Here is a 26392-nt window from a genome sequence, read left to right as displayed (position 1 = left end):
TTTCAATATATTTATTGAACCAACGTTATTCTTGTATAGAATACATGTGCTGTGATAATCAGTAGGCAGAAGCAGATAAAAGTTCTGACAAGCACCAAAAGAGTAAATAGCAGATACAGTTTCACCATGGTGTTAAGACAGTGAATGTATGCAGGCATATAATACAAAGTAGTAATTAGGCGCACTCCGAGTGTGCAATACCTACACTGTGTATGTCTAAAGTGTGTGTAGATGTAGGTCCAACCCCATTACCTGGTGGTAAGGAATGTAGGACCCCGTCTTCGCCACAAATTCGATACCACTCACGGAGATGTCAGACAGCTGCTTGGCAAAGCATCAGCATGCACGGACTGTCAGTGTCAGCTGAAGTGTCTCCTCTGCTAACCCCTGAAAACTTTTCTTTATTTCTAATTAAAAAAAGCATAATTTTGATGTACACTCAGATTAGCATTTTTGTTGATATGTAGATTGCCCTGTCACCCTGTGAATGGAGATAGAACAACATTTGTACATCATGTGTAAAGGCCTTGAACTCAGTGTTTGAGGCATTGTGATAATGTTGCATGAAGTCAGATGTGTAAAAAAACATAGTTTCAGAAAAACTAATCAAACATTGTCACGCACATGAATATGAAATGGTTTTCCTGAACAAAACTGTGCAACAGACTTCCTGTATTGGAATATCTAAGATGAAGAATTTGAACACACCATGTATTCCCACATTTGCACGTTTCAAGAATTGCCAACATTTCACACATTACAGTGAGGATACATGTTTAGTGGTTGCCATAAACCATTCCCTCCTTGTTTTGGTTGGGGGCTTATGGTGGCCCTGTGAGCTAGCTGGTCCCCCTGCCAACATATACTGTGGGAGTGCTTGGAATCAGTCTAGGCACCTCTCCCAAAGTTTATGTTGTGCACAAATTTGCAGGTCCTATGGATTAGTGGAAACTACATGACATGGCGCTGCCAACATTGGGTTCTTATTTTACGGATTGCCTGAGTAGTTCAACTGTGCTGTCTCAGAGACCCCTACTCACCGCTAAACCGGAGATATCCGTGATGGTAGGGCAATCTGTCTCAGCTGTCTCTACCTAGTGAAGCATGCCACTACCCACGCAGGGATTGTGGCAACAGATCTAGAACCTTTTCACTCAGTCACTTGTACACTCTTGTCCTCAGAGATATATACTTAGAATTTGCAGTGGGATGTTTTCAATATACTTATTGAACCAATGTTATTCTTGAATGGAATGCATGCGCTGTGATAGTCAGTAGACAGAAGCAAATGGAAGTTATTAAAAGAACCAAAAGAGTAAATGGCAGATTCAGTTCCACCACGGTACTAAGACAGTGTATATATGCAGGCACCTAATACAAGGTAGTAATAAGGCGTACTCCTACTATGCAACCCCTACGCTGTTTAAGTCTAGAGATGTGTGTAGGTGTAGAGCCAAGAATCCACCCACGGGATGATCCAACCCCATTACCTGGTGGGAAAGAATGTAGAACCACGTCTTGGTCTGGAATTGGGAACGATTTGGACACCCCTCACGGAAATGTCAGACAGCTGCTTGGCGAAGCATCAGCATGCGGGGAACCTCGGTGTCAGCTGAAGTGTCTCCTCTGCTAACCCCTGGAAATGCTTCTTTATAATAAAAAGTATCCATGTGATGTATTGTACACACATCGTAGCATTGTTGTGGAAATGTGGATAGCCATGTCGCCCCGTGGATGGAGATAGAACCAGATTTGTCCATCATGCGTAAAGGCCTTGTACTCGGTGTTCGAGGCATTGTGATAATGTTGCGTGAAGCCAGATGTGTGAACAAACGTAGCTTCAGAGACACTGATCAAACATTGACATGCACACAAATATGTGCAAATGTGACAGCAAGTAATGTTATTGTGCAGAAACTAGGACAATGTAATAAAACAGGCCGCGTTGCTACATGGGTCTAACTCGGGCACATAACAATACCATCACCTTTTTCATCCACTTACAAATTTGGTCATAACTCTTTCATCTAAAAAACAGAGTATACTTACAAACATCAAGAATTAAAATAGAACATTTGATGCAAAATTAAACACATTGAAACCTGTTAGATATTTATGAAAGTAAGAAGGTGAATGAGAAAACAGTGACGGAAGAAGTAGTAAATAGGGTAACCAAGGACAACGACAACCTGACGAGAGAAGCTACAGAACCTGAAGTTATCTTCCTACCTTTTGTACACTGAAGTCACTGGAATGTGTGAGTATTAAACAATACACAGCACACTCATGTCTACACTGAGGTAGTGACGGAAAATGAAGTGTGACTGTTGAACACTACACATGTAATACAGGCTCATGGATTCCTCATAAAAGACAGGCAAACACCCTATTGCTATCAAACAATGTCATTCCAACATATGAATGGAACTTATGTGGCTCACAAATGTTTGAACCTTAGCTGCTTATCCTGACCACTAGACAAAAGTATTGTCATCTTACGTAGATCAGGAATGAAATCATCTCACAGGATGTGCTGTGGAAATCTATACATTGTGTTAAGGTCAGTTCTATGTTGCCTGGGTGAGGTAGAATTAAAACTCAAACCATTTTCAAGTTTAGATTGGTAGGTAGAAATATATCTAAATAGTACACAATGTATACATTGAAAAGTGTCTACCACAATTGTCTGTCTGAAGATCTTTTAAAAAAGATATAGGTTAAAGATTTTATCATGGTGAGTGTGAACACAGTGGATCCAGGAGAAAGGTTGTAAAACTGTAGACTCCATTATAGCAGGAATATGTAAAATGGTAATGCACAGTTTTGAAAATATATGAAATTCCAGATAGTTGAGATAGTGAGGAGTAAGAAAATGTATAGGATGTACTGAACATTTTTCAAGACACTTAGGTTGAAATTTATTGCAACTTATCTTTAAAATATTTTCAAATTTTTCTACTGTAAATAAAAACAAAAAGTTGAATATTACATTAAAAGTGGAAATGATAAGTGTGTTACCATTTTTTAACTATAACAAATACTTAGCTAACATTTGATCTTAAAATACTTCAAATGGACATGTTATAGGCTTCTTTTGAGTGTTGCCCAAATTAGCTGTGGTTTCTTGTAGTAGAAAGAGGTTTTTACCTCAACCTACTTTGTGATCTTTTTGTCTGAGAGGGTTTCTGTTTTACAGTTGTAAGGTTGGTGATGGGCTTCAGGGTCTCTTGATAGAGGATCCTTCTTTAGCTATTTTATGCATGCACGATGCTCCAAGAAGACTCCTCCCTTAATCAATGTTTTGATGGTGGAATGGGTCGGCACAGAGATAACCCCAATTCACCCCAATAAGTACGATGCATTTGGCGCATACGTATGCCAACCAATCATTGCCTTATTTCATTCACGCACATCCAGGACGTTTCAAAACAGATTTTAATTTCAGGAGCTGGGAAATGCCAAATAGCTCATCTCTCAGAATTCTGTTGCCTCACTGCACTGACACCCCCTTTTGTGTGTGTTCATCAATGAATAGTGTCCGATTGACACAGCTTTTACTGTGAGTAGGTGTGACATACTCATATATTACTGCTGACTGACTCGTTAATTTCAAGAGTAAGTCTGGAGCACTCATGCTTACTCCTGGAATATAGGAGTAAGCCAGGAGCATTACTAGAAGAACTCCCTGCGAAATCTTTCTGAACCGGGCTTACTGTGTATCATGATAACCCATGTTTTCATTTAATTTAAAAAGCTTTAACAATCATTAACAGAGTTGGAGTCAAGGTCAAGATTCTTTACCATTGAAAACCCCAATGTTTCAACCAATACAAGAACCGAACTCAGTAGCTGTTAAACTATTAAACTGTAGAATACTATGAGTGAGCTATAGATGTGAATAGTGCCCTCAGAGCAATCGCGCAATACATTTAAAAAATTCATTTGCATTCTTTTAAAATTCACTTCAAATGTTGGCTGAGGTTTTTTTAAAAAAAGGGAGTTTGTCTTCCTGCCAAGATTTCCCTAAAACTTTAAACTTACTGTAATCTAAAATGGGCTCTGGAGGCTTGGCCAAGATGGCGGCGGAGTGAGACGTGTTTCCCTGTCCCTCCGGTGCCGTCCGACTTTAGCATTGAATATCATCCCCCCTGGTGCCCATCAGAGCCGGACGCTGTGCCCTGATGTGCTTGCTGGCCACCCTGGCATCGTCGGTGTGATATTTCTCTTGTGCTGTGAGGCGGTTGCTGGTTCCTTGGAGCGGTCTAGCACCAGCCTTGCTGCGGCACGGCGGCCTTGGTAAATCGGGACCGCCGCAGCGATCCCCTGCCCTGTGGTGCACCGGCTGATTATAGGGCGCCCGTCGACACAGCGGAGGTGGTACCTGTGCGGGCTCAGCACCAGCAGCCACTACGGACCGGTGGCGACGCGAAATCATTGGTGGGGCCCGTGCCACCGCCTCCATTTGCGCGCACGGAAGGTCCGGCCCCGTGTCACCCTGCCTAGACGTTCCTCGCTGTGGAGCGGCGGTGCTTGATCCCCTGGTGAGCGGAGGTGGCATAGCGGCAAGATCGGGGTGAGAGCGACCCAGAGATCCTGAGGTGAGGAGTGAAGGGGCAGCAGCTGCTGAGTGGAGGTTTTCGGTCAGTGAGTCGGCGGACTGCCTGCTGCACGGTTGGAGGAGGGGGCGCAGGGCCTTTCTGAGGGCCCAGACCTGGATTTGCTGCTTGGGTCAGCCCTTGCCTCTCCCCTGTTTGGCTGTGTCAGAGAGGCGGTTGCGGTAGTGGGCACCCCCGCGTGGTCATTACCTGGGCCTGGCGGGGGTCTAGGGCCTGGGAGACATGCGCTGCTGTCCTTAGAGGACCTACCTTCGGCCCGCGAGTCGGCAGGCGGTGGCCTCCTGCCTTGAGTGGTGTCTGGGGGCCTGACGGAGAGGTCTGCTTGAGCCTGCTGCCCTGAGTGGAGCTCGTTCTCAATATGTGTGCAGAGGGGAGCGGCAGGCGGTTGCGGAGGGGCATCTGCCCCCACAGAGATGGTGCTCAGGCCGTGTATTGGTGGCCGGTGTTGTGGTGGGTGGCACAGCAGGCAAGCGGAGGGGGCCCCGCTGAGCACTCTGGGGCGTTCCCTGGTTGTGGGGTCGCGCTCCCCCTCCCTCCCCCTCCTGCTTTGGAGCTTCTACTGGACTGGTTTTTCAGCTGGTTGTAGGGTGCCTTGTACTTTGGGAGCAGTAGGGGCTTTTGGCACCTTGGTGGGGGCCCGCCTTGGCTGTTCTCTGCGCACGTTGCGGGGTTGTGGCTGGGACAGTCCCGTGAGCGGAGGCAGGCGTGAAGGCCTCTCCTCCGTTCTGGATATATATCCACGCTGTGCATAGGACTTTGACTCATCCCTCTGTGGATTGCCTAGTGGGCCGGTTGGTTCTGCGCATTAGTTGCTTGCTGAGTTTCCTTGCTACTGGATATGGATTCCGCTGGGGGTGGGCTTCGATCTTGCTCTCTGGAGGGTTGTTCTCGCTTCTTGCTACACCACCAGTTCCTCTACATAGGCTTTTGCCTTGGCCGAAACGTCTTCCGTCAGGAACAGGAGAGATAAGCCCCTGAAAGATCTCCTGCAGAAATCGGCAAGTTCGTCCACCTCCCAATCGGGCACCCAATTGCCGCAGCCTGAGGATAATGATCAGCCGGCGACCAAAGCTTTTATGATCGAATTATTCTCGGCCATTAAAGAGGATATTCTGGAGCTCCGCTCTCAGCTCTCCTCTGACCTGTGGGAGGTACAGCGCGACATGGACGCCATTGGGAAACGAGTCGCTACCCTGGAGGAGCAATATTTGGGGCGGGAGGACGATCTACACCAGCTCCAGCAAGATGTAATTCGCCTCACGGAGCAAAACCTAGATCTTTAAGCCCACGTTGAGGACTTGGAAAACCGTTCCCGACGTAACAATATAAGAATCTGGGCGGTGCCATGGAAAGGGGAAGGAGATAACCTCCGTGAGTATGTCAGCCAACTTTTTCGACAGATCCTGGGGGACAGTGAGGAACAGGAAATACAGCTGGACCGTGTCCACCGTGTTGGCTTGCCGAGAGGTGCTAAAGCTCCCCCGCTGGACATACTGGTGTGTGTCCACGATTTCCAACTTAAGGAGCGAATCCTTTGGAAGGCCCGTGACATCAACCCCGTGCAATTTCGGGGCCATCAACCAGCACTCTTCCAGGACTTAGCGTCCTCCACCCTTGTCAAACGCAAAGGTTTTATGCCCATCACTAACCATCTGCGTGAGCAAGGCATCCTCTATTCGTGGGGCCACCCGTTCCGACTTATCTTCAAATATCATGGCAAGCTCCTGCAGATCCGTTCTCTGGATGTCACCTACGATGTCCTAGGGTTGGAACGGTCTTCTTCTCAGTCTGGGAACCCTGGTACCCCCCGGCGTCGGCGCAGGCGCTCCGGCGACTGGCAGCGTGTCAGGAAATCCCCTCAGTCTTCGAAGCCCGACATATCCACTAGTCTCATGGAGAGAGAAGCGGGTGTTACATCGGTGGCACAGGTGACGGATAATACCGGCGTCCCTTGAGCTACACACAGATGGCATCAGGTGGGCTCTTTCTCAGTGCCTGAGGAGGGATGTACTCTGTTGAGCGTTAGTACCATCATCTGTCCCTTGTGTGTTGGATTTATACTGTCTCAGGTGCGTTGTGTAAATCAGAATGGCGCCATGTTCCTCTCACTGTTTGATCTACATGACAGACTGTTGTCCCTATACGGAGCTTCTGCGTCCCGTTCTTTCATGTGTTTGTTTTGTATTATGGGTTAGGGAAGGGGGTTTTGTTGGGGTTATGGGGTGGCTTTGGGGCTCTGCATTGGTTCTCAATCAGCGATGGTGGATATATGGTCCGTGGTCACTGCATTCTTACCCGCCTCATATCTCTGGCACTGAGCGACTAGATAATCGCTCCTTCTTCTCTGACTACTACGAGTAGGACCTTAAAGGTTGTGAGTCTGAATGTCAGGGGATTGAATAGCCCTGTTAAGCGCTCTGCCATCCTGTCCCTCCTGGAAAACGTGGAGGGTGATGTGTGTCTGCTTCAGGAGACCCATCTCCTCTTTAAGGACACTAAACGGATGAGAGACAAGCGCTCCCCATTACAATTGAGGTCCTCAGGCCCGACTAAGAAGCATGGGGTGGCAATCCTCTTTAGCGCGCGCGCTCACTGCAAAGTACTCTCCCAGGTAGTTGATATTAAGGGTAGGTTCCTGGCTGTCCGCGTACAATGGGGGGACACGCAGCTGACGATAGGGTCACTATATGCCCCGAACGAATGACAATTACCCTTCCTGCGTGCGGCCCTCTCTGAGGTTCTGGCTTCTCCGGATGCATCGCTCCTGGTGGGTGGAGTCTTGAATGTGGTGATGGATCCGCGTATGGATAGGTCTGAGCAACGGTCCCATTGAACGGGCGCGCTATCGCAGGGGGGAGGCAATGGTTGAATGATGTCTGGCGCGTACAACACCCCACTGAGCGAGATTACACCCACTACTCCACAGCGCACAAAACCTATGCCCGCCTCAACCACTTTTTAGCCTCAACCTCTCTTCTGCCCCACTTATCTGCAGCGACTATCTCCGCTTGTTCACTTTCGGACCATGCCCTCATTTCGGGAACAACTCACCTCCCACAGCCAGCGCCCGCCACCCCCTGGATGGCACTTTCGCGATTCCCTGCTCCACTCAGAATCGGTTGTTACTCGAATAAGGGACACTATCACCACTTACCTCGCAGATAATGACCAGGGGAGTACGTCTTTAGTGGCAGTATGGGAAGCCCTGAAGTTAGTGGTGCGGGGGGAGTTCATCGCACTGGCTGCAACATTTACGCGTGTACCTAAAGCTAAGCGAGCGGAGCTGGAGGAGGTGAGAGTTTTAGAGTCCGTGCACAAACGGACGGGGGCCCCTAGGGTGTGGAGGGAGCGGGAAACAAAGCGGCGCATGCTGAAACATTTAGACTTAGATAGAGCTGAGCATGCCCTTCTGCGCCTTCGACATAAATTCTACCTTAGTGGGGATAAGAGGGGAAGATGTTAGCCCATAGGCTCAGAGCGCACGCACAGAGGTCAGCGATCCAGTCCATTAGGGACTCCCAGGCGGTTGAGCACACCACAGACACCCTTATTGTGGATTCCTTTTGTCACTTCTATCAGAGCTTATACAGTAGAGAGGCGGCAAGCTCGGAAGGGATGGCGGACTACCTCACGTCCTGCCGCATTATGCCGCTGTTTAAATTGTCGGCCGACGCTTTGGATACCGCTATTCGCATAGAGGAAGTCATATCAGCGATAGCCCATTTAAAGATTGCCAAATCTCCGGGGCCAGATGGTTCTCAGCCCTGTTTTTTAAAACTTTCTGTGCAGAGCTGGCTCCACTTTTAACACGTCTTTTCAACTCTTTCCTTGACACTGGAGAAGTAACACCCTCCGTGTCAGAGGCAGCGATTACGGTCATCCTTAAACCTGGGAAGGACCCGAGAGAATGTGGCTCGTATCGGCCAATTTCCCTTTAAAACATCGATGCAAAGCTCTTTGCAAGTATCCTAGCGGCGCGACTTAGCCCCCTGATGGATGGTATCATTGATCCGGACCAATCCGGCTTTATTCCCACGCGACAGGGCGGGGATAATACCAAACGAATTCTTCACCTTATAGACCTGGTTCACCGATCTCGAGCCCAGGCCTTTCTCCTTTCCATCGACGCAGAGAAGGCCTTTGATCGGGTGGACTGGGACTATCTGTTTACAGTCTTGCGGGCCTTTGGGCTTGGTGAGAATTTTGTTCGATGGGTGCAATGTCTCTATGCGGCCCCTAAGGCATCGGTGAGACTGAATGGGTGTAAGTCTCCCCTTTTTCCCATCTCCAGGGGGACTCAGCAGGGTTGCCCCTTATCCCCGCTACTTTTTGCGCTCTATATGGAGCCTTTTTCCCAATGCAAACGCTCGAACCCGGATATAGTGGGAATTAAGTTTGGCGCTGACACCCACAAAATTAGTCTGTATGCAGACAATGTTATTCTTTCGCTTACCCAACCTCACTCCACACTGCAGTATTTGGTGACGGAGCTTCTTGAATTTGGAAAGGTGGCAGGGTTTAAAGTGAACTTCTCGAAATCACAAATTCTTAATCTTTCTGTCCCTGACGATGAGGTCCAGGACCTGCAATGAGACTTTTACTTTCAGTGGGTGCACTCCGACATTACATACCTGGGCATCCGGCTGACTTCCTCTATCACTAAAACTGTCTCCCTCAATTATAACTTGTTGGTGGATCAAACTTCCAAATCGCTCTCCGACTGGTCTCGCCTCAATCTGGCCTGGTACGGGAGACTAGTGGCAGTAAAAATGACTGTGCTCCCGCGTATCCTTTATCTGTTTCAGATGCTCCCAATGCATCCTCCGCCGGGCACCCTTCAGAAGTTGCAGGGTCTCCTTAATAAATTCCTGTGGAACAACAGGAGACCGAGGCTCGCATTATCACTTGTTACCTCGCCGAAAGCCGTGGGGGGGCTGGGCTTCCTGCTCTTGGGCGCTTATTATCAAGCATCTTGTCTCTGCTACGTCACGGAGTGGAACAGGCCACTGTCCAGCGAACACTGGAACTTTATGGACCAGACAGTAGCTGGCTGTAATGTCTGGCGTGAACTTTGGCTTCCACGCAAGCACAGGGCATGGGGTCTCTATTCACCGCCGGTGACCACGCCGGCTCTCGAAGTGTGGGATCAGTTAGCGGGGCGCAAGGGTTGGACTACGTTTCCCTCCCCTATGACCTATTGTGGACAGCCCCTACTTCCCGCCGAGGTGCGCATCCCCAGTCTTTCATCGTTGGAGGGAGGAGGGGTGTAAAATGGTGGGCTCCCTCTTTGACCTGGATGGCTTGATCGCCTTCTCTCAATTGCACAAAGACTATTTTAATTTGCCGAAGTCCGACGCTTTCCATTACTCGCAGCTGGCGCACTGGGTGACCCAAACTTCTAACTTCGCTTTGATGTCTCGTCTCTTGACCACTTTCGAACGCTGGTTAGTTTGCAAAAAGGATGACCGTAAGCTCATATCTGAATTGTATGCAATGATCGTGGCGCGTCCTAAGACCCAGCGCTCGAAGGTGCAGGTTCACTGGGAGACTGAATTAGGGCGCCCTCTGACACACAAAGAATGGGAGCATATCTTCTACCACACCCATCACACTGCCTCTCACACCGTGGGTGCAGAATCTGCCTATAAAGTGGTTGCTTATTGGTACTATACACCGGCGCGTACCAAGTCTTGGGATGGAACTAAGTCAGGCCTCTGCTTGCGGGGGTGTGGCTTTCCTGGCACCCTGGTACACCTGCTGTGGCACGGCCCAAAACTGGTGCGGTATTGGGCAGCAGTTCTTGATGATCTTGACAAGGCGTTTCAGATTACATTCCCCCGGGAACCTGAGCACGCGTTGTTGGGCCTCCCTCATCCCAAATCCTTTCCTTCACGCTTGATGAGGGGCAGACAAATTGCGTTAGCGTTGCTTGCAGTGCGGCAGGTTCTCCTGGTGCAATGGGGATCCTCGGTCGCACCTGACCCGCGGGATTGGATCCAGAGACTCTGGCACCTCTTAGCAATGGACTTAGAACTGGTGCGGTATTGGGCAGCAGTTCTTGATGATCTTGACAAGGCGTTTCAGATTACATTCCCCCGGGAACCTGAGCACGCGTTGTTGGGCCTCCCTCATCCCAAATCCTTTCCTTCACGCTTGCTGAGGGGCAGAAAAATTGCGTTAGCGTTGCTTGCAGCGCGGCAGGTTCTCTTGGTGCAATGGGGTTCCTCGGTAGCACCTGACACGCGGGATTGGATCCAGAGACTCTGGCACCTCTTAGCAATGGAGCGCCTCTCGCTCAGCATTGATGGGAAAGGGTCAGAATACGCAAAGCTCTGGGGTCCATTCCTGCAGCTCCTCTCCAAGTAAATAGGGGAAGTAACTTGCCTAATTCTCCAGCTCATTCCTTTGGAACCGGCAGGGGCCACAAGTGTAGTCTGAATGATCCTGAACTGTGACCGATGGCCTCGGGTGACTAGGTTGGGGACAATAATAAAGTATCTCTAATAAGAGTGAGGGTCTAAGGGATAAAGGTTTAAAGACTCAAATAATGCATAATCCCCAATTCTACATATCTGACCAAAAAAGAACTGTGAGTCTACCAAATAAAATGACCCAAAGAAGTGCTGTACCCCAATTACTATAACAGAATGTTCATGTCAAGATATCACAGTGGATACATATGCATTGGAGATCTATATATGCATAAAAAGGTTCCCATCACCCACTGGAAGTGGCTCGCTTCATCATTTGGGAAACCAGGGATTTCTCAAAAAACCATCCGTCACTAGATGAACATTGATAGAGGTTCAGAGATTATCCCAGATGCAACCATAGATGTGTCGCTCCTATGAAAGGAACCAACCTACAAAATGATATGGGGTGATGTGTGCAGTGCAAGTGAAATAAATGTGATGAGTAAAATTGGAAAACAAGGCACAAAAAGATGTTTATTTGAGTGCTGCCTTGATACCAAATTAAAAACAGTGCTGTGACAGTTTTAAACAAATAACTGTGTTGGATCTGGTCTACATGTTTCAGCTTATAGGTAATTTGTACCCCAGCTTTCGTCAGGACCACGACAAGCTACGGCATATTAAGTGAAGAAAAGGTAAATCATACAACCTGAACCATTACTAGGTCTAGGAGAAATTACCTATTAAAGTGAAAACAAAACACAATGAAAAGTAAACAGGAAAGTACAGCAAAATATTCCAAAGTATTATGGGTCGCGAAATGCACAAGAAGTATTATTCAATTATGCAAAAACACATATTAGTGAATACATCGTATCAGGAAATTAAGATGCTTATTGTTTAGCACTCACCCGAATGAATCTGGGTATGAGCCTCACCTCACCTGGCAACTGCTCAGGCTAAAGGAGGCACCGCTCTAAAGAAAATAAGAGGCATAGTCCAAAGTTAAGATTTAAACAATACCTCAATGTGAAATACGCCTATCCTAAAAACCAAGGCTAAGAAAACAGAGGGGGTGTTAGCCTACGAAAAGAAATTCTGCCCTATGTAAGTGCAGTATACAGTCTGTCATAATGGTAATTTTGTAAAAAGACGTAGTTCATGAGCTCAATTACAGAAAGTTGTCTTTCACAAGATAGAAGACTATTGAATAGAGTTGGTACTATTAATGCAGGGAACCGACATATATCAAATCAATCTGGCGAAAGACCGTAAAACTAGGTCAGTAGCAATTCCCCGTAACCAACTAGGACCAAAATACCGACTAAAAAGTTTGTAAGTTTAGAGCAAGGGTTCCCAAGTAGTCAACCTGAACGTTTCTCTTCTTACCTATCCGTCGGTACCTCAAACGGCTGCCGAGCCAGTAGGGGAGGTACTCGACTCAGGTGATGTCGACCTTTTATTTACCCGGGGTCTCCGTTCTCGTAACGACGTGTTTCGGGACGTCCAGATGACGGAACTGCGTCAATACGTCATTACGTATGTACGCCATTACGTATGCCCCTGGTGGTCATGGGATTTGTAGTAGTCACCATCTAGTACATAAGTCAACAGCTTAGGAAAGGACCAGTGCCCAAACAGTGTCGTGCAAGAGCACCTGAATCATCATAAGAAGTGTAGTACTTCTTTCTTAATGCGCAACAACTAGTGTGAAGGAATATATATTAACATCATCCATCACCTGTGGTTGAAAGAACTGGCCGTTTGCTGAAGAGTAAAATGACTAAATCACAGTAGTCTGACATAGAATCGCTAGTGAGCATGGCGGCCATATCAATGACACTTTGAGAGATTTCTTTATATTCAAAAAGACAAGATGTCATGAGGGACGACCCAGTGGGTTATTGAACATCATCCGTATCGATGACGTATAAGGGTTCCAGCAATGAACCAATCCCAGATATGATAGGGCGGCCAACACGCAAGATCAAAATCAGGATCGGTGAACATAAGAGCACGATAAGACGCAACAAACAGGCCACTAGACTAACCAGTCATTTTCTCACCCTGAAGCGCGCCACTTCCAGTGGGTGATGGGAACCTTTTTATGCATATATAGATCTCCAATGCATATGTATCCACTGTGATATCTTGACACGAACATTCTGTTAAAGTAATTGGGGTACAGCACTTCTTTGGGTCATTTGATTTGGTAGACTCACAGTTCTTTTTTGCTCAGACTAGGTTGGGGAGCCAGAGACTGATGCGGAGGGGGTGGGGGGTCTTGGGGGGGGTGGAGGGCTTGGGTGTTTGTCTATTTTCTTGTTCCTTTATTTTTATAAAAGTGGTATCTGAGCAGTTGCCTTGTAGGTATGCTATGAGCTGAAACGTCTGTTTGCGGGGTCGCCCTCCGGGCTGTAGACCTGTACGCTGTGCACTGACCATTCCGTTACGCTCTGCTGGCTGATGGTTGTAGGCAGTTGAGCTGTGTAACTTTGATCGTGCAACACGCAATAAAAATTATTGATTCTAAAATGGCCTCTATTCTATCTCAATGTTCCCCGTGGGTTTTGTTTAGAGTGGAGGAGATCCATTAAACGTTAATATCATTTTCTCTGTGACAGAAATATTGTCCTTTATTCGCATCTGTCAATGCCACCACTTTTTTATATTTTTCACTACCGCCAAACACAATAAATTATCTTTATGAAAACTGCCACAGGCCTAATATGTTTTCACTACTGAGTGTGAAAAATCATCCACTTTCAAAACTGTGTCACGTGACAACTGAAAGAGAATAGCTTTGCCCTGGTATTTAGAACATGGGACCAAAGTAAATGTATTCTCCGTTATGTTCTTTTTTTCATTATAAGAACAACTGAAAGAAAAAAGGTAATACAATTACAACCATGATATTTTGAGGGCAGTCTACCCAAGTCACAAATCCACAACAATAAACATTTTATCTAAAGAAGAGCTTTAAACCTACCCCTTAAGAACGACTAATGTATTTTTAATATGCTGCTGTATTGAAAATACATTTAGCAGACCAACTGCATTGTAATTATTAGTTATTGTACTTTCAAAGCCCATCATAGTCCTAATGTGATGCCAAAGCACTTTTGGTGTGTAACATGCTGCTCTGTACGATGAACACCCTTGGAAGGTTGTAGGCCTATTGTGTGGCCTATGTACTTAGGGGCTTATTTATGAGAGCCATGCGTCACTTTTGCACCACCTAGTGGGACATGCGTAACACAGGTATCTCATAAAGGTTCATGAATCCACTCAAAGCCACCCTGCACGGCTTTGAGTGGCCTCATAAATCATGAGTAAGGAGACACATTGCAAATTGCTGCGTCACCTTACTCTGTGCTCGTGATGTGTTCCATCGGCATTGCTGTTGGTTTTCCTACACAGCACCCATGAAATTGGACACTACCCCAGATTTACAAAGTGATGTAAACTTGGGCTAATGTCAAATCAATAGGCCCTCCTGAGGTAAGGCATAATGAGGAGAAATGTTTATTTCTCATAGTTTTTGCCTCTTTCCATGTGACACATAAAAAGTGGAAAGCACCTCGTAGGATTGTTTTTGTGCAGGAAGGTGCACCTTCGTGCACAAAAACAATCTAGCCTGTAGCGGATGCACCCTTGCAACATGGTGCAAGGGTGTCTACTTTGGCGCTTGGCTGCCATAACATTAATAGTGCAGGCAAAAAGCACAGAAATGCACCACATTGCCTAAATTTGGTGCATTTCTGCCCTTTCACTTTGGCATAGGGGAGCGCAGCAAGGTGCCTTGCTGAGCTGCTCTATGCCAAAATGCCATGAATTAGGCCCAAAGTGTTTTGTTGTTGTGGGTGATGACAAGCGTGTGTTCTTATACTTTATGAAATGATTTATTTGCTTCTCGTTATGAAAGGATCAAACCTGCGTATAGGTGGTGAAAACGTATATTGAATGGTGGTGAGGATACTGAATATCTGAAATGTAATGCCTACAACTACAGAAATCATGCTTTAAGTGTATTAGGCTAACTTAGCGTCTGTCGTCCATCTTTGATGTGGCATACTACATCACATGATTAACTTTATGGTTTCACACTTTGTCACAATAAAAGTTATTAGCTCCCTCGGGGCAAGTGGAAGACTTTATTGAATGTTCTGAATGGAATGTTATTTTCCCAAGGCTGAATTTAGCTTTACTAGACTTAATACTGTGGCTTGGATATGAATTTGCCTTAAATAAATGAAAAGACAAGAGGCGGTTGGCAAATCAGTAACAAATTGGTTTAATTAAACACTGTGGCTGGGAGAGCCTGAACAGAGTGTATCTGCTTGAAATCTCTCGATGTACAAAGTTTTGGCCGGTGTTATATACAGTTCATGAGGTACAAAAAAACAATCTTTACATTCCAAAAAAGCGTCTCAGTTGTAAATCAATCAAAAGCAAGCATCTGATAAGGACACAGGTGGCTCTCGACCTCGGGGAGAGCTAATGTGGGCCAGGGTGTATGTGTGCAGATACCCGGCTTGAGGGCTGTGTGATCACTATGTGTGGTGTGCATGTCATGTCCTGATTGGTTGAGTTTACCTATCTGCATGCGGTATCTAGCTTTGTGGTATTTCTGGGGAACACAAGCCTTTGGTCAAACGGGTTTTATTGGGGCCAATTACCTCTGACTTATTGTAGTGCAACTATCTATCTGTGGAATAGATCAGGGTTTTCTATGGGTGTGTATTTGCTTTTAGTTCAAGGGGGACCACACCTGCAACCTGTTACTCGATAGGCATGGATGTGGGTTGCAGGACCTGCCTGACCACATATATTGGAGTTGATGGGGAAGTCACCATGCTTGAATTTAACAGCAATGATGTGAGTTTATTGGAACTCCTAAGATTAATATGACAGCCACTGGTATAATTTTTATCAACATTATCAACTTTATGCATACAGCTGCCATCTTCTACGTTGACATAGTTCTTTCTGGTATTGCTTTGGTCTGAACATGCCTTGATATTGTTCTTAGTGGCAACAATAATATTATCATACAAGCAAGGATTATTACTTGCATTGGTATCACTATTGCTGAGGTCAGTGCTGCTGCGTGGGCGCAAGTTATGGTATCTATTGAGATTGCATTGATTGATATTTACATGATTATGCGGGCACAAGCTATGGCATATGTTCACATTGCATTTAGTGATATTGCTATTGTCGGGCCTGCACATATCATGACATTCGTTGACATTGTATTCCTCGATTCCAACAATGCCATACTATGTAACCATTGTGTCCCCATGCATCTAATGCTATGAATACAGAATCTCATGCAGTGTAATAGTGAGAAAATCCTCAGATGTACTCTGGTGTATTGGTTGAGGCTTTCGTGGCATGTTTACAGGTTAGGCCGCTCACCACGCCGCACAGCGCCACCTGTGTTCTCGTGCCTCCGCCCGCTGCTGCTGTAAGTTTGCCGCTGCCCCCCCTCTCTTGTCCCTATCCTGTAACTTTTTTGCTGTTTTCGGTAAATTTTATCTGTTATTGTATTTGCTTATCTGTTCAACTGTTCCCCAAATTCTGTTTTCTGTACTTTTCTGCCCTTGCCTTCCGTTTTCGTCTGCTCGTTTTCCCGCCGCTGCCTCCCCTGTGGCCCCACCCCCTGCTCATCCATTCACCCCCCACTACCGCCTCGCAGCTGCTCCTCCCTCCCGCCTCCCCTTATAATGCGGCCGCTGCGCGGTGAGGGGAGCGACCCTTGACCCTCTCTACAGGTTAGGCCGCTCCCCACGCCACACAGCACCGCCTGTGTGTCCTCATGCCTCTTCCCGCTGCTGCTGTAAGTTCGCCGCTGCCCCCCTCTCATGTTGTGCCTATCCTGTAACTTTTTTGCTGTTTTTGGTAACTTTTATCTGTTATAATATTTGCTTATCTATTCTACTGTTCCCCAAATTCTGTTTTCTGTACTTTTCTGCCCTTGCCTTCCGTTTTTGCCCGCTCGTTTTTCCCGCCGCTGCCTTCCCTGCGCCCCGCCCCCCTGCTTGTCCATTCGCCACCCCGCTCCCGCCTCCCAGCTGCTCCTCCCTCCCACCACCCCTTATATGGCAGCCGCTGCACGGCCATGCGTATCAGGCGGGCCACGGGTGCGCCACGGGTGCGCCGCAGGTGCGCCAAAGGTGCTCCTTGGGCAAGCCCGTCTGCACCCATCAGCGCCTGGACCGTGCCCAGCACCAGAACCCCTGGCCCCCACGAACGCCACAATGGCCGAGTCCGCTACGATGGCAACACCCTCCACGCACTCAACACTGGACGATCACACACCTGCTTCCTGGCCGCCCCGAAGCTCACCAAAGGACCCTTCTCCTGCCGGAGCTGCAGCTTCACCAGTCTCCAAGCCGCCAACCCGCCCACTAGGACAGAACGCAACCACCTTAGATGCATACTTCTGAACACCCGCTCCGCACGCAAACACGCCGTCGAAGTCTGGGACCTGCTTGACACATCCTCCCCGGACGTCGCCTTCCTGACAGAGACCTGGATGAACAAATCCTCGGCACCCGACATCGCCATAACCAACCCGGATGGCTACAAGATCACCCGTAGAGACCGCACCAATGGAGTAGGAAGTGGAATCGCCATCATCCACAAGTCCACCATCAAGGTCTCGACCAACTCCGACAACACCCTCAGCACCGCCGAACACCTGCACTTCCAGATCCACACTGATCCCAACACCACCCTCCTCGGAACTCTGATCTACAGACCCCCCCGGACCCCAACCTCAGTTCAGCGACTCCATCGCCGATCTCGTCAGCATGCATGCCCTCGCCTCCTCGGACTACATCCTCCTCGGAGACCTGATCTTCCACCTCAACAACGACACCAACTCCACCACCCTGCTCAACAACCTCGCCAACCTCAGACAGCTCGTCACAATGCCCACCCACTCTGCCGGCCACACGCTTGACCCCATCTTCACCGCAAGCTCTCACGTCTCCTTTAGCCACACCACTGAACTCCACTGGACCGACCACCGCTGCATCCACTTCACCTTCCGGAAACCCGCCACGCACCAACGCACCCAACAGATCCCCCGCCGCAGCTGGAGCAAAATCAGCAAAGTCCAGCTAAATACCGCCCTCGCCCGAAGCCCACCCGCTGACCCCACCGACCCCGATGCTGCAGCCAGCAACCTCAGGCATTGGATCAACGACTGCGCCAACACTCTCCCCCGATCAAGAAACCCTCTAACAGACGCACCAACAAGAATGCCAGCTGGTTCTCCGCAGACCTCCAGACCTCCAAACAAACCTGCTGAAAACTAGAGAAGAAATAGCACCACGAACAGACACCGGAGAGCCACGCAGCCGACAAGAACGCCATGCACCAACACCATCACCTCATCAGATCCACCAAAAGAACCTCCTTCAAGGACCGAAGGACCGCCTCAACAACAATGCACACACCTCTTTAACTTCGTGAAGGAACTCTCCAACTCCAGCTCCAACACCAACGATATCCCACCATCGCAAGATCTGTGCAACTCTCTTGCCACCTTGTTCCATCGCAAGATCGCAGATATCTACGACAGCTTCGACAACCTGACCACCCCAACAGCCAACGACACCTCAGACCCCACGGCCACCACCCACAGCGACCCCCTGCTCACCTGGTCTAACATCAACGACGACGACACCATCAAAATCATGAACACCATCCACTCCAGCTCCCCGTCAGACCCATGCCCACACCACATCTTCAAGGAAGTCTCATGCGTTGGCTGACAACAGTCAACGTCCCTCTGGGCGCGCCGTGAAATGCTTCGCTGAACGCGAATGAAGTGTTTGTTGAAGATTGATGAGACACTGGAGTTATTCTTCAATTTTCAAGTTTTTAATTCATCAAGTTGGTTCATATAATCATGAATGGAAAATCATTACAAAGAGTGACATCACTGTATCAGGATGTTAGCTTCATTGTTAAATACGGTCCCAATGCATTTCGGGCCCCTCTGGCCCTTCATCAGGGGATTCTAAGTAACAGAAAGATATATATATATCAGTGGGTTATACTAATGAGGAATCAACCATTACAACAAAAAGAAGATAGGACTTCGCCTAACAAAGGTAGGTGTCCACTAAACACACGTACTGTATCCATGTTTATATATGTCATCAATGATTTAAATAAAGGGTCGTGTCAAGAGGTGCATTTGACATTTGAACACATCAGGTATGGAGCTTCGCTTCAACCGTGAGCCTTTCGTTCACTTTCACGCACTTTTTCTAACCCGTGCACTTCGCGTTTCTAATTCGAACTTGGATTACGATTTTGTACCCTTAGTTAAATGCTGGTATTGAGTGTTTTTTTGTGACACGCCTCACTGATGCGTTGAGGATTATGTTTGGGCACGACTGATACACGTTCCGTTTGCTTTCTTTAACCAACCACGGCACACGCTCAGGGGCATTTTTCCCTTCACTTTTGAACATAGTGGCCAACACTTTTTCACGTCACCTCTTGACACGACCCTTTATTTAAATCATTGATGACATATATAAACATGGATACAGTACGTGTGTTTAGTGTACACCTACCTTTGTTAGGCGAAGTCCTATCTTCTTTTTGTTGTAATGGTTGATTCCTCATTAGTATAACCCACTGATATATATATATCTTTCTGTTACTTAGATTCCCCTGATGAAGGGCCAGAGGGGCCCGAAATGCATTGGGACCGTATTTAACAATGAAGCTAACATCCTGATACAGTGATGTCACTCTTTGTAATGATTTTCCATTCATGATTATATGAACCAACTTGATGAACTAAAAACTTGAAAATTGAAGAATAACTCCCGTGTCTCATCAATCTTCAACAAACACTTCATTCGCGTTCAGCGAAGCATTTCACGGCGCGCCCAGAGGGACGTTGACTGTTGTCAGCCAACGCATGAGACTTCCTTGACTTTCACACTCTTTGGGTTTATGAGAGTGATACCTCTGTGGCACCTGACAAAATTGCAACCCATCTAATCTTGGTCTGTGCACGATCCAAATAACTGTATCACACCACATCTTCAACAAAGCCAGCGCCACCATCGCACCCCATCTCCGCAAGGCCATCAACATCTCCTTCGAGACGCGACCTTCCCAGAGAGCTGGAAGCACACCGAGATCAACGCCCTGCTCAAGAAACCCAAGGCAGATCCGAGAGACCTGAAGAACTTCATGCCTATCTCACTGCTCCCGTTCCCGGCGAAGGTCATCGAGAAAACTGTCAACAAACAGCTGACCTGCTACCTCGAGGAGAACAACATCCTGGACCCATCCCAGTCCGGGGTCCGCAGCAACCACAGCACCGAAACTGCCCTCATCTCTGCCACCGATGACATCAGGGCCCTGCTGGACAACGGCGAAACCGTGGCCCTCATCCTCCTGGACCTATCAGCCGCCTTCGACACAGTCTGCCACTGCACACTATGCACATGCCTCCACAACGCAGGGATCCAAGACAAGGCCCTGGGATGGACCACCTCCTTCCTCTCTGGCAGAACCCAGAGCGTCCGCCTCCCCCTTTCCGCTCCGAAGCCTCCAAGATCATCTGCGGCGCACCCCAAGGATCATCCCTCAGCCCGACATTGTTCAACATCTACATGGCCCCGCTCGCCCACGTCGCCAGACTGCACAACCTCAACATCATCTCCTATGCTGAAGACACACAGTTGATCCTCTCCCTCACCAAGGACCCCCTTACTGCCAAAACCAACCTCCACGTAGGAATGAAAGCCGTCGCCAAATGTATGAAGAACAGCCGCCTGGAGCTGAACTCAGACAAAACGGAGGTCCTTATCCTCGGCTCCACCCCCTCAGTCTGGAACGACTCCTGCTGGCCAACCGCCCTGGAAACAGCACCGACACCCACCGACCACGCACGCAACCTAGGGTTCATCCTCGACTCAACGCTCTCCATGACCAAACAAGTCAACGCTGTCTCATCCTCCTGCTTCAACACCCTCCGCATGCTCCGCCAAATCTACAAGTGGATCCCCACCTACAGAAGAAGATCGGTCACCCAAGACCTCGTCAGCAGCAGGCTGGACTATGGAAACGCCCTCTATGCGGGAGCCCCGGCAAAGCTGCTGAAACAACTACAACACATACAGAACGCCTCTACCCGCCTGATCCTCGACATCCCTTGACACAGCCACATCACACCCCACCTGAGAGACCTACACTGGCTGCCCGTCAACAGGAGAATCACCTTCAAGCTCCTCACCCATGCACACAAGGCACTCCACGACACCGGACCAGCATACCTCAACAGACGACTCACCTTCTACACCCCAAACCGCCAGCTCCCCTCCGCCGACCGCACCCTCGCTACCATCCCCTGCATCCGAAAAGCGACCTCTGGTGGCAGATCGTTCTCCTACCTTGCCACCAAGACCTGGAACACCCTCCCCAGCCTCCTACGGCAGACTCAAGATCAACTAACCTTCAGGAGGTTACTCAAGACCTGGCTATTCGAGCAGTAGCAGCATCCCCCTCGCCCCCAGCACCTTGAGACCCTCAGGGGTGAGTAGTGCGCTCCACAAATTGCCAGATTGATTGATTGATTGATTGATGTTTTTGAGAAACTCAGTGCGCCCCCAGGGTAAGGATAGGTGTTGGTTTGCATGCTGACAGATCAAGCTAAATTTCCTAATGTCCTCTGGTTTTCATGTTTAACTCATCAGATTTTCATTTATAAAGACAAACATTGCTGGGAGGATTTCATGGACTTTATGGAACTACAACATGCAAAGAAAAGGTTTGTTTTGGCTCACTTCGCTCAGTCCCGTAGTCAGTGTATAATGCATGTTCTTTTGTGGTTCTACTTCTAATATGATACTCTTAATATTTGCAACAAGGAGCTCTGCAATTTGGTTTTATAGATTTCAAAATATATTCCTGGAACACTTTAACCACATATGTCTTACAGTAAGGAACTGATAGATAATTACAGTGGTGCCCTGAAGGGGCTCTGTGTTTTTTAACTGAAGGAGTTATATCAAAAGGTGAAAGCTGCTGTTTTTCCTGCTAGGTAAATACAGAGTAATCCTGCTACGTAGGTGAAATTGTAGTTTACTCCTTTACTTGAAGGATGCAGATACACTATGAGGAAATTTGCACAATATTCTGTTCCATACTTTAGTACTTGGATTTACGGAATCGATATGGGTACTCATTCACATATTCACTTAAGTGCGAATATTGAGTTTTATGGATGCAAAATATCTGCCAAAAAGTGGTGGTGTTCTGTTTCCGCTATTCTGAGTGCACAGACAAGAAGAGCTGTTGTTCTGCCAGGAGGAACTGCCACTTTGCTGCTTGCTTTGCTGTGTTGGCCTGCTGTTTCTGTCTTGGGAGTGAAAGTACTGGACATTGCTTTCTACATCCTGCTTTCCAACTTACTCCAAGGGCTTGAGTTGAGTTTGCCTTCTGTTGGAAGCCACTGGGCCATTAAAGACTTCACCTGAAACATCTGGGCTTCTGTTATACTGCTGCTGCTCAGCCTGAGTGTCTGTGTGAGAGAATGTTGGTGAATGGAATCTTCGTGTGTGTGACTGTAAGTTGGTGATGGGCTGAGCAGCAGTGAGGCTGCTCCTGGTCGGGTTCTCCATTGAATCATCAACTTAATATTTCAACTTGAAGATACTACATGGAATGGACATTACTTTTATTACAAATATTTTGGTGACAATTTGTGAAGAAAGAACCTGTGTGTGGCACCTGATTAAGTGAAACTGTCAAGTTGGAAGTAACTGCATTGAGACTGAAGCAATTGAACTGAACATGAAGAATCTGGCACCCAGAGCCCCACCAGTGACCAATCCATTGGTCACCCCTACCTGTAAGTGGCAGTTTATCTTGGACTTTCCTCCACCCTTATGCGTTGGAACTGCTTTCATTGATCTAACCCTTGTGTGCCAGTACCTGCTTCACTTTATTTTTCCCTGCCTTCTTACCTTGGATGTGCTGTACTTGTCCCGCTACATTGGTACTGTATCTCTTTAAAGTGGAGTGTCCCAGAGGAGTTACCGGTTCCGCCTGGAGCCAGAGACCCACTTTATACTGTGATTGTCATGTAGGAGATCCTTCTCTCCCTGCTTGCTGGAGTTTTTTGACATAATTGTGGCAATCATGCAGTTTCGGAAGCATGCCCTATTTATTCTCACATCTGCAACAAATATTACTGTCTCACGAAGTATCCAACTCAGCGTCAACGGAATGGACTGATTATCGCCAACATATCATTGGAAATGAAGACACTGTTTCATCAAACAGGTTGATTTCACATCTTTGACTTTTCTTTTGTTAGCTGTGGTAAACATGATTTTATTTTGCAGCTGAGTCTGCTCAGTGGTGTGGCCGTTGGCAGCACGTGCAGCACTTTCAAGCACACCATCTGTTCCACAGCGCGCAGCCTTACCTGTATTCTCCGTCCTCCGTCGTCAACATAGATCTCTTCTGTCTGCATTAATTCATTGTTGATTCCTGCTTCTAGACGCCACTTACACAGACGTCCCGGGAGCCACCCGGCGGGACGATTAAAATGTGCCGCCATCTTGTGTTTGGTGGCTTTCTACCTTGTTTTGCTGTTTTCTGCCAACCACATTGTTGTTTACCTGCCGTAATGAAGTTATTTCACGTTGAAACACTGCGGTAATGGCAGTTCAACCAGAGCGTTTGTTGTGAGACTGGACCTGCCGCTTCATGGGAGAACGATGGTTACAGTGGAGGCAATTTGTGAGGCAACCTTTATTTCGTTTTTTTCCCCTCTATATGGCGAGGCGAGACAAGTGCTTAGTATGTGTGTCTGCATGAGTCATATTTGACATTCAGTTGTGCATTTACTTACCTTTTATGCATTTACTTTCCTTATGCACATTTACCTTTGTTCCATGTGGAGTCCCTTCCACACATCACAACACAACTTTATGTTTTGGTGGAGTTTCTGCTTCGTTTGTTCATGTTCCACGTGGAGCCCCTTTTCCACACATCACAGCCCAGCATTTCTTTGGGTGGAGTTTATGGTTGGTGATCGCAGTGATTTTTACGTGTTCTGTGTAGAGCGTTTTTCTACACCTCACACCCCATCTTGCATTGGGGAGAGTTCCTTAAATTTTTAAGTCAATTCCTGTGTGCCTGATTGGTTACGTGTAGACTGTTCTCTACACATCACACCCTAACTTTCGGTTGTGGGAAGAGTTTTGTGTGCCTACTTTATGTGCATTTACTTACGTGAATTCCAGGTTGCTTGTTGCTTTCGTCTGTATGGAACTTTTACTCCCTTGGCTTGGACGTCAAGGTTTACTTTGTTAGATTTTAGTTTTTCCCTTGCACGTCAGGGTTTGCATTGGGAGTTCTTTTGGTTCTGTGTGAAGCACCTCCCACACATCACACCCCAATTTGTTGTTGGGGGAAGTTTCTGCTATTATTGTGCTTGTTACTTTCTTCTGTGTGGATATTTTCCACGCCTGCATACTATTTTTTTTTATTAGTTGTTAGTTTTCTTTCACACTTTAGTTGTTTACTCTCTTGTGCCTCTCGTGTTTTCCTGGTCAGCTTGCACAATCCAGGTACTTGGGTTGGTCTGTAGTCTGTGGTGTGGGAGTGTTAGGGTTGTTTGTGCGCTAGAAAGGAGGATGGTGTGCATGAGTCTTTGTACTTGTGTTACTGTTTATTCCTTCTTACTTCATTTTCTCTGCATGAATGGTCCTTCTTTATTGTTTCATGCTATGCTTCAGAAAGTTGTCCTCTTATGGATTTCTTGCAACGCTTCTAATGTCTTTTGAGAATTCCTTCTTTTCCATTACAAAGAAAGGGGATGTATTATACTGCTGGTGCTCAGCCTGAGTGTCTGAGAGAATGTTGGTGAATGGAATCTTCGTGTGTGTGAGTGTCAGTTGGTGATGGGCTGAGCAACAGTGAGGCTGCTCCTGGTGGGGTTCTTCATTTTAATAAATAAACTTGAAGATACTACCTGGAATGGACATTACTTTTATTGCAACAGCTTTACTGCTGAGAGCCCTACTCTGCTAAGTGGTGCCAAATCCAGTTCCTGGGCCCATGGAAGTGAGTCTGCTGTGTTAAACAAGAAGAAACCAGCGTATCAACTTCGAGTGTGACTTCAGAGTCGGCACCGCTCGTTGACACCGTGCAGCTGCCTGCACCAGAGCCATGTTCCCTGCTCAACACAATGACTATGACTTGCAACTCAGGCCTCGATGCCACAGCAGCACCTCCAAAGAACTGCCACAGAGGGAGTCCTGAGTACACATCACCAAAGTCCGTGGTGCCCGACTACGACTCCACTGTCGCACGAGTGGCCCCACTGTGGAACATCGACACTCAGAATTGGACGCAGCGTGGCTTGACTCTTGACACTTTATTGACCCTGCACCACCAGCGGAACCCTCACCTCGCCGCCAACGCAGCACCACCTCCCCTGTGCCTTGCAACATCCCATGCACCAACATGCTAACGACCTGCACCAACAGTAAGGAACAGACGCAGCAGCTGCCTCACGATGCCTCACATACCCAACACCTTGCAACGTCTCTGTTTTGTCATGATTTCCAAGGTACTATAACTGCAGTCTTCACGACTCGTAACCAGCCCGCCCTCTAGTGTGAGTGATCCTGAACTTTGAGATTTGACTCCGTCAATCACGTAGTTATAGCCTCAGTTGTAGCTATGGTCTTTCTAAGTGCTATAACTGCATTCGAAATTTAAGAAGTCATAATTTCATTTGTGTATGTTGGATTTTTTCGGTTCGGTTTTTGGCTATTTTTCTAAACTGATGTGAATTACTTTTGTGGTATTTTCACTGTGTTACTGTGTGGGTGTACACATACTTTTTACATTTCCTCTGAGGATAAGCCTGACTTCTCTTGCCAAGCTACAAAGAGAGTGAGAACGGTTTATTCTAAGGGTGTAAATTACTTACCCTGACTAGAGTGCGTGTCCTTGCTTGGAAAGTGTGAAAAACCACTGCCAACTAGAGACCCCATTTCTAACATTGGTGTTTAGCGGTGAGGATAGGGCTTAAAGTTGTATACCTCATACAGTGATTGATGTACACTACTTCCATATTGCAGACCATTACTCCCCAGAATACTAGTCTTGTTTTTCTCATTTTGCAACTCTTGAGTTTGCCACGATCATATCTCAGTCTGGGAGCCTTCAGCTGTACCTTTGGAGTTTTAGCAGGAGAGGTTGGAAACTTATATGGTGACTCAGATAAAAAAAATGCTGCAGCGATTTTAAGTGTTCTTTTTAAAGGTCTTACTAGAAAGGTAGAGCTATAAAAAGTGC

The sequence above is a fragment of the Triturus cristatus genome, chromosome 1_2, assembly GCF_964204655.1.
Source record: "Triturus cristatus chromosome 1_2, aTriCri1.1, whole genome shotgun sequence".
Classification (NCBI taxonomy): domain Eukaryota; kingdom Metazoa; phylum Chordata; class Amphibia; order Caudata; family Salamandridae; genus Triturus; species Triturus cristatus.
The sequence above is the reverse complement of the archived record's forward strand: the minus strand, read 5'-3'. Positions refer to the sequence as shown.